This window comes from Hevea brasiliensis, chromosome 6, assembly GCF_030052815.1.
Source record: "Hevea brasiliensis isolate MT/VB/25A 57/8 chromosome 6, ASM3005281v1, whole genome shotgun sequence".
Taxonomy (NCBI): Eukaryota; Viridiplantae; Streptophyta; class Magnoliopsida; order Malpighiales; family Euphorbiaceae; genus Hevea; species Hevea brasiliensis.
In genome coordinates, this window is record NC_079498.1 from 62,368,258 (window position 1) to 62,378,380 (window position 10,123).

A 10,123-nucleotide genomic window follows, 5' to 3' on the forward strand; every position below is an offset into this window, starting at 1 on the left:
AATAAGACATATACCTACAAGTTTGTAGTTTTGACCGAAACCCAAAAATCGAGGGAACTAGGTCGTCCGGCTAGGTCAAACTAGTATCCCGGAATCTAGCAAATTGCAAGAAAATGCAAGATACATGGAAATGAATTTGGTAACATGTATCAACCCTAAAAGACTATCGAATGTGACATATTAGTAACATTAAAACCTAATTTACCTAGAATGGATCGAGGGTCGACATATTAGGTTGACTAAGCAGATAATAGAATTCAGTGAATTAATTATCAAGCATTATCGTTAGAGACAGTTTAAATAAGTACTGAAACACTTCAAATTGTGTTTCTCAGTTAGCAAAGACTCAGGGAAAGGGAAGGAAACACTGAATCAAGGCCAGGAGACAGTTATCAGAGGTTTGTGCACAATAAGTATTTCTTTTGAATTTTTCAATTGAAATAAATTACGATTATTTATATGTTATTGTTTTAAATTGTGTTTGTGCACAATAGTTATTTTTTTTGAATTTTTCAATTGAAATAAATTATGATTATTTGTATGTTATTGTTTTAAATTGTGTTTGTGCATAACGACTATTTCTTTTGAATTTTTCAATTGAAATGAATTATGATTATTGTACATTATTATTTTAAATTATGTTTTTGTGCACAATAAGTATTTCTTTTGAATTTTTCAATAGAAATAAATTACGATTATTTATATGTTATTATTTTAAATTGTGTTTGTGCACAATAATTTTGACTTCTCATTTTTTACTTAAAAATTTAATTGAACATTATAATTTTAAATTGTGTCCGTGCACAATACTTTTATATTCGCTGCTTTTACTAGCAAATTTATTTGGAGAAATGAGTTATGAATAATTTTTGATTGCTTTGGTTTTGGGAATATTATTTGGAACTTATTGTATTGCCAACTTTGCAAATGGAAATTTTGAGATAAAATGTGATTTATGGTTTGTATGAAATATTGTGATTTGAAATTGTTTTGATTCACACACTTGGCATGACACTGTTAATATATTCCTCCCTCTTTGACTTATCAGTCTAGGGTGAGTGTGATTATGTTCCTCCCTCTTTGACTTCCCAGTTTGAGGTGAGTGTGGATGAGTACTCATTATTCAGCTAGCTTCCTCCCTCATTGATTTCGATTATTGGGGTGAGTGTGTCTTGTCGTGATGTACAACACGGCATGTGCAAAAAAAATTATGTCATGGACTAAATTGTGATATTGATTGGCAACACTGTATTCTTCAGTTATTTGATCAAATGGTGTTATTGATTGGCAAAACTGTATTATTCAGTTATTTGATCAAATGGTGTTATTGATTGGCAAAACTGTATTGTTCAGTTATTTGATCAAATTGTGTTATGGATTGGCAAAACCGTGTTATTCAGTTATTTGATCAAATTGTGTTATTGATTGGCAAAACTGTGTTACTCAGTTATTTGATCAAATTTATGTTATATGAACTTTGTAAATTGTGAAATGGAATTGTGAACTATTTGATTTGTGAATTGTCAATAAAAGATTTATGTATCGCATTTCAAATTGTTATTGTGCACCACTGAGTAAATTTTACTCAGCGATAGCTTTTCATTGCTGTCGCAGGTAGACAGACTGACAAGGCAGCAGACTAGGCTGCTAGTACTACACTGAGAGATCATCGGGTATATTGAGTATACCACATTTTGCATTTTGTACTGTAATGTATGTTCACTGTATGTATATATTGTTCTTGGTTCTGAGATGTTGTAAATTAAAATTGTACATTGAAGTTGTAAAGTAAATGATGCGTTATTTTAGCTTGTAAAATTTGTACTGTATTTCTTTAATCTCAGTCTTTGAAAAATTATTGTGGATTTGAGTTGAAAAACGTATTGTGTTGAATTATGTTGGAGTTTGAGATTGAGAAAAATATTGAAGTGCTTTTACAGGTTTTTGAAGAACTGTTTTGTCCAAAATACAGATGGCACTCTGCCAAAATTTTTATAAAAATTATTAATAATTCAAATGTGTTAGCTCTTTCACTTAAGTTCAAAAAATTTTTTAACACCTGTAAATAGTGCTCACCACTGTAAAAAGAAGTAATAAAAGTTTTAAAATCCCTTGTAGTGTATTTAATGGGTTATCAGTAGACGAAGTTGGTAATTCATTAGGTATACTACGGGATCATGTTATGCCTTACAGAGGGGTAGGGTGTGACATGTTTCAGTGGTATCAGAGCAAAGTTTTTAAATTCTGTTTTCACATGTTATTTGAATATTCTTTCTTCATAGTACAACTGCTCAATATCATTGTTTGATACATATAGTATATTACATTATAAATATGCACTAACGAGAGGAAATCTCCTTGTGTTATTTGTTCAGGAGGTCTAAGATCCTCGAATTGACTATGGAAGAGGGTAATCGTTCAGTTGATCAATCTATAGAGGCTGAGGTGCAAGGGGATGCCCCAGCCCTACACAATGTCAGTGGTTCAACAAAGACCACTTTCACAGCACCATAGTTTCTGCTCGCTTTCGGCCAAAGCAGATGGCTGCAATGTTCCAACAAATGGCTGGTAATGTGCCTACTAAAGCCCCAATACAGACACCAGTGGTACAACCACAGTCTTTTGCTAGACAATATGACAAATTGATGAAATATGGGGCTACAGAGTTCAAGGGGACAGTAGATCCTCTAGAGGTAGAACAGTGGTTAGAGAGGATAGATAGGGTATTCAAGAAACTGCATTGCACAGAGGAGCTCATATTTGAATACTCAGTATCTTTGCTACAGGGGGATGCTTATGACTGGTGGAAAACTATTCCCCATAGTCTGGTAGAACCTGCAGTGCTAACATGGAATGACTTTCTCAGGGAATTCAGACAAAAATATGTCCCCAATGCTTATGTAGACCAGAAGCTGCAAGAGTTCCTAAGTCTGAAACAGGGGAGTAGATCGGTGGCTGAATATGAAAGGGAATTTTCCATTATGCAGTAAGTTTACTTTCTACCAGTAGGGAGAGATGTAAGAGGTTTGAAACCGGCTTAAAGCCTAGTATCAAATTACAAGTGGTCGGATTCAAACATAACAACTTCTCTGAACTTATTTCTCAAGCACTAGAATTAGAAAGAATTGAATCTGAAGCGGCTCCTGAGAAAAAGAAATCAGAGAAGACAGAAAAAGAGGGAAAGTCAGTAGAACAGAGTTCTAGTGGTCCTACCGGAAAGAGGAAAAACTTTGGGGGATACAACAGAGGTAGTAAGAAGTCCGGTAGAGATAGATCTTCTGGACAGAAACCACCTCGATCCGATCAGCAAACTCAACAGAATCCCAGAAATGCGCTGTCAAATCGACTTTGTGAAACTTTTGGTAAACCACATAATGGGGTATGTTATAGAGCCGTAGGAGCATGTTTTAATTGTGGAGAGACTGGTCGTTTTGCTAGGGACTATGTAAATCCATGTCGTTCTGGATCATTTACTACACCAAAGGGATCAACCCAAGTTTTTACCCCAAAGAGTTCACCATTAGTTAGTAGAGGCAGAGGTAGAGGTAGGGGTAGTACACCTAGAAGTCAGAGTACTGTGAATTAGCCAGAACAAGGTGATGCTTCAGCTAGAGTATACGCTATACGACAGAGAGAAGAGGCTGACACTTTTGACATTGTTGCTGGTACTTTCTCAATTAGTAACTAAGATATATATATGTATTGTTTGACCTAGAGTTTGCATACTTTTATGTTAGTGTTAGAACTATATGTTCTGTTGTTATTCCTTTATAGGGGAATAAATTTTAATGCATTAGTGATTAGTCCTTTAAGATAAGGATTGTGATAATAAGTGAAATTAGTTTTGAAAGAGTTTATCGGCGAAAAGTATTTTCTAACACACCATAAATTATAAAGCTAATTGGCGAGCCTACTTAATGTAAGGCAAGAGGACGTAAAAGTAAGATGCAGTAATGGAATTGCTCTAGATGAGGGCAAGGATGTTACTATTAGTAATTGCTAATGAATGTTGTAATCAGAATAAGATTTGAATATCAGTAAATTCGAAAAGGATAAAATATCAGAAAATTTGATCTATTAGGATGTATCGTAGTAACGATGCAATGTTCTTGATATTTATACTGTAAGCTGCAGATTACAGTACTGACTTGAGATTATTGTATAGAGCTACGTACTACTCGATAGTACACCAAGATGAGAATAGTTGCCAACGGCATATGTTTTGGTATAGTTATGCCAGAACAGAATTTAATTATTGGAAATAAGTTTGAAAATCCTACTTAGGGAGTTAAAACTCAAAAGTTAGAATATCGAAAGGTTATAGTTTAATACAAAAGGAAGTAAGTTATAGAATATTAATAGATAAAAAGAATTGGGGAAGTAAAAATTTGAACAGTTGGTTCAGATATAACAAAGAAATGTTATAAATGTGAGGAAGACTATTGACTAGAATGGTCAGAGGACCAATGACTAGATAAATCATTCTAACATGACCTCAAAGGGTCATCCAAGAAGGAACATGAACTGAAATATTAGACAGCACAATAGTAAGAGAAGATTGGTGTTATACAAACAAATTAAATATTGTATTAGATTGTTAAAAGTCTTATACAAATTTGAGAGAAAGAAGATTATATGATCATATAGAAAGGAGAAAATAAACGTATGACTATTGTAAGATAGCTATTGGGTAAAATTTCGTGGATGAAATTTATTTAAGGGGGGGAGAATTGTAACACCCCTATGTTCGGTAGTGCGTTCTACTGTTCCGGTGACCAGTGTTGTCCGGACAGCTAGGATGCCTAGAACTACACTTTGATATGAGTGAAGAGACATAAAATAATGACATACAAGAAAAGAAAACACAAGAAAAACAATGGAAAAATAATAGTAAAGAAATGCAACCAAGTTAAGCGAGCCGAGAACCCTAGCGATGGGTGACCGCACTGGGAAGTCACGGCGTGGACCGTTGACTAGCCCTGGACTGCGGGGAACCCTAGAAATTATTTTTAAGACTTAAATACACACCTATTGAAGTATAAATACCTTTAGAAATATCAAAGAAAAATTAATTAATTAGTACAAAGAAAAGTGAGAAATCAAAAAATGGACAAAACCGGTGTTACCAAAAAATTGGGAATGCAACTCGAACAGGAGTATTGTGGGCATTTGACATCCCGAGTTGTCTTTTGACCTAAATGTCCATTAAAAATAAATGATATTACACTTGGAAAATGTCATAAAAAAATAAATTAGTGGTACCTAATGTAAATAGCAAAAATGGAGAGTTAAAGGTGGGAAAATGAAAGTTAAGATTAAATTAATATTAGATTAAGGTTAGTGCTCCACTCACCCATCAAAGTGGACCATTATCTCTTTATTTAGACAGTAGATCACCTTCTTCCTCACTTCTTAAATTTCCAGCCAAAATTCTCTTCCATGGAAGCATCCATGGCGTCCACCATGCAAGGGCAAAAACACCACCTTCAAGCCATGATCTTCACAAGTTGTCTTCATTAAAGTTGCTCTACATAGCTTGGGCAGTAGATAGGCAACAAGAAGAACAAGTTTTGGAGAGATTTTGAAGAGTTTCCAAAGTGGTAAGTTTGAGTTTTTGGTTAGTGCTTCATTAAAGTTAGTAAAGAGGTTATGGGTACTTGAATTGTGAGAAGAATTTTGGAGTTTGATGTTCTAAGGGAGATGTTTATTTTTGGCGGCCATGAAAACTCTTTAAGGGCAGTTTATTTTTGCTTGTATATGGTGGATTAAAGGATTGATTAAATGTTTATGTGTGTAGGAAATTATTTGGGTGATGTATACTTAGTATATGTGAATGTGTATTGAAATTTGAATGCTTGGAAATTATGGGAATGTAATGCATGAATCGGCAGCCTGGTTAAGTGCACTATAAGGATGTTAATTCATGTTTGGATTATGGAATATTAATGTTGAACTGTGTTAGTTGTGATGGCAGTTTGGGTATATGTGTGATGGTGTGAAGTTGGACATGTAAATGAGCATGAATAGGTGACTAAATTGTTGTAATTGATTTTGACAAATTCTGCACTTAATGGTGTATGTTAAATGTGATTGTAAGCTGCCAAAATGATCAATAAAATGTTGTGAAATATGTTTAGGTTAGGGTTGTCACACCCTACTCCCTGTAAGATGTAACATGATCCCGTAGTACACCTAATGAATTACCGTACTTCGCCTACCAATAACCCATTAGATATACTACAAGGGATTTTAAAACAATTTTCTTGAAATTTAAAACATCGATTAAAATCTGGTGTTATAAAATTTTTTTCAAAATTTCGGCAAAGTGCTGGCTGTATTTTGAGAAAATAATTCTTCAATCCTGCAAAAGAAAATGCTCCCAATATGTTTTCTCAAATACAACTTCAATAACTTCATTTCAATTCACAATTCAATTCTCAATAAACAATCAATTCATTTTCAAACTAATCTCATCATAAAGAAACATTTCATTGATTACAAGACTCAAAATTTATAATACAAAACTATTCAAGTAAATGAAATCTCAAATTTATATTTACAATAATTTACATTTAATTACATACCAAAATGTTTTACAAGAGTTTTTATACAACTGCTCAAATAATTTACATACATATTATTACATGCATACATCAAAACCTATGTACATGGGTATACCTATAATATACCTGGAGCTGATCTGAAAGTGTCTTCAAAGAAACTTACTCACTGCTCTATGCTCTTCTTACCTGCGACAGCATACAAAGCTATCGCTGAGTGGTGAGCTCAGTGGTGCACAACTATAATTTAAAACATAGTACAATATACATTGACAAAATTCTGATAAATAATTTGGAAATCAATACTCATCAAATTCCAAAACTCAAAATATTCATTTCCAATAATGTAAATCATTTGTATAAAATGACTTTGATCACGACATTCAATTTATCAAATCATGACTAACCATTTAAGGTAGTTCCAACAAAATCAATTATACATAAATCATAACTCTTTACTGTTCAAAAACATTCTGTATCTCAAAAATCATGTTGTATCTCAAAAACCATGTTGTATCTCAAAAACCATGCTGTATCTCAAAAATCATTCTTTATCTCAAAAGCCATTCTTTATCTCACTAACTATGCAAGACTAATCCGAAAGGGCCATCTTCGGGGTGATTCTAACTCCCTATGGTCGAGGAGGTCGAATCAGATTCTAACTCCCTATGGTCGGGGAGGTCGAATCATCGTGCACAGTACCATCACAATAATGAATCTTCCGCAAGGGCCATAACGATAAAATAAACTTAGATCTAACCTCAAATCAGAGGAAAATCTAAGCTGTGCGTACCATGATAATCAAAACACAACTAACTCCATTGTCTTCTCAACAAATGAGAGAGACGGGTAATAACCTAGTCAAGCATCTATAGTGAGATATAAAACAATATCACAATCCTTTTAGTGAGCATAAATCACAGTATAATTTGATTCAAATTCAATTCCAATATCCAATAATTTTTATGCTCATCACAATTCAAATCATAAATTTGCATTTTTCCATGAAAATTACTATCACAATTCAAAACATGTTCTATCACAATTTTCCAAAACATAATTTATTCAATCCATAACAATGCTTAATACTTGTCGAAATACCATTTCACAAAGCTAAATTCGTACATACTATAACAATTTTCAATAATCATTGAATAAAATCCAATGCTTGTTAAACACAATACATAAGAAAAATATGTCATTTAATCATATGAAATATTCAAAACAAAATCAGTTAAAAACTAGTTGTGCACAAACCTCTGATAACTATCTCCTGGTTTGGACTCAGTATTTCCTTCCCTTTTTCTAAGTATTTGCTAACTGAGAAACACAATTTGAAGTGTTTCAGTACTAAATTAAACTGTCTCTATCGATAATATTTGACAAATAATTCACTGAAAGCTATTATTTGCTTAATCACCTAATATACCGACCCTCGATGTGTTCTAGGTAATTTAGGTTTTAGTGTCACTAATATGTCACATTCGATAGTGTTTTAGGGTTGGTACACGTTACCAATTTCATTTTCTTGTTTAGTGCATTTTCTTGCAATTTGCTGGATTCCGAGATACTAGTTTTACCTAGCCGGACGACCTAGTTCCCTCAGTTTTCGACTTTTGGTCAAAACTAAAAACTTGTAGATCTATGTCTTGTGGAACGCGGGGCAAAATTTTAGGTCATTCTGAGTTATGTAGACCAAGTTATGGTCATTTTACTATTGCTGGTCAAATGGCATCAAATTAGGTCATTTTAGGTCAATTTTGGTCAACTTTGGTTCGGCCAGTTTTTGGACCCGAACTTGTGCAAGCTGTTTGACTTGCTTATGGTCATTTCTGGGCTTTGGTGTCTTCATAAGACTTGTAGGTATGGATCTTAACTATTCATGGTTAAAATTTCAGATCAATTGGACCTGTTTTGAGTGAGTTATGGTCTAAACACTAACTGCTGCCCAAATGGTCAGTTTTCAGGTTTCACTTGCACTTAATCCGAATTGGTCATTTTTCATGTCACCTTGCAAGCAGAATTTTGGTATGCTTTCTTAATGAAAGTTGGCACATTTTGTGCCTAGTTTCACCTCCAATTGGTCTCATACCAATTGAAGTTACACATTTAAAGTTATAGGCTAAAATGCATACTACCCTTAATTACCTTGCTTAAACATACATCAATGACACATTTACCTTACTATATGTCCACTTCCCTTACCAATTCTGTTTTGGTACATTACCAAAACCATATACCACCTTCCCTTAAAGTTATTTTGGGCAGATTACAAACATCCTCAATACACCAAATAAAACTCCAATTTATAAAGTCCAAATAAAACAATACATACACATGGACATTTCTAATTCTTACACATACTTTACACAACCAATTTACATACACACTCATCAATCCTCGATGTCACAATTCTGCCCATATCTTCATGAACACATACATTTATCAAAGAAGACTCAAGGCTGCCGAAAAGCTTCACCATGCCAAAGTGTCCATAATTCATCAATTTCCATTCCAAGTGCATAATCACCATTTACATGTGGAATTAACTACTAGGACATCAATTCACCCTATTCAACATGAATTCCCATCAAACATATGTAAAATAAATCATCAAATATACAACTCCATGGCTACCCAAAATTGATATATCAAGAACTCCTCAAACTTGAAAATTTTCTTCACAATTCAAACACCAATAACAAGTATACAAACTTTAACAAAGCAAAGTTCAAAAATACAAACTTACCTATGGTTGGGGCTTGTTAAACCTTCACCAAACTTCTTGATTTTGGTATCAAGCTCTTCCTTGTGATGTGGGGACAATTTTTAGTGAAGCTACCTAGGTGATTGGAGGTAAATTGAAGGAGTGCATGAAGCTTAAAGAAAAATGGCCATGGAGGTTTTGGGAGCTTTTCATTTACGGCATGGATGATTCTCAAGCTTGAAGATGAAGTGTTTAGTGGAGAAATCTGCCCACTAACACATTTTATAATCCTTAGTTTATTCCTTACTGGTCCACTCACTTTGGTTTAATCATTTTATATGTTAAATGTGTTATTTACACAATTTTCACTCCACTTTTGGCTATTTACATTAGGTACCACCAAATTAATTCTTCATTTTATTTTCTAAGTGTAATATTATTTATTTTTAATGGACATTTAGGTCAAAAGACAATTCGGGATGTCAAATGACCATAATGCCCCTGTTCGGGTTGCATTCCCGATTTTTCGGTAACACCGGGTTTTGTCTGTTTTTCGATTTCTCACTTTTCTTTATACTAATTATTTAATTTTTCTTTGATATTTCTAATGATATTTATACTTCCATAAGGGTCTATTTAAGTCCTAAAAATATTTTCTAGGGTTCCCCGCAGTCCAGGGCTAGTCAACGGTGCACGCCATGACTTCCCGGTGCGGTCACCCATCGCTAGGGTTCTCGGCTCGCTTAACTTGGTTACATTTCTTTGTTATTATTTTTCCTTTGTTTTTCTTGTATTTTCTTTTCTTGTATTTCATTATTTTATGTCTCCTCACTCATAACGAAGTGTAGTTCTAGGC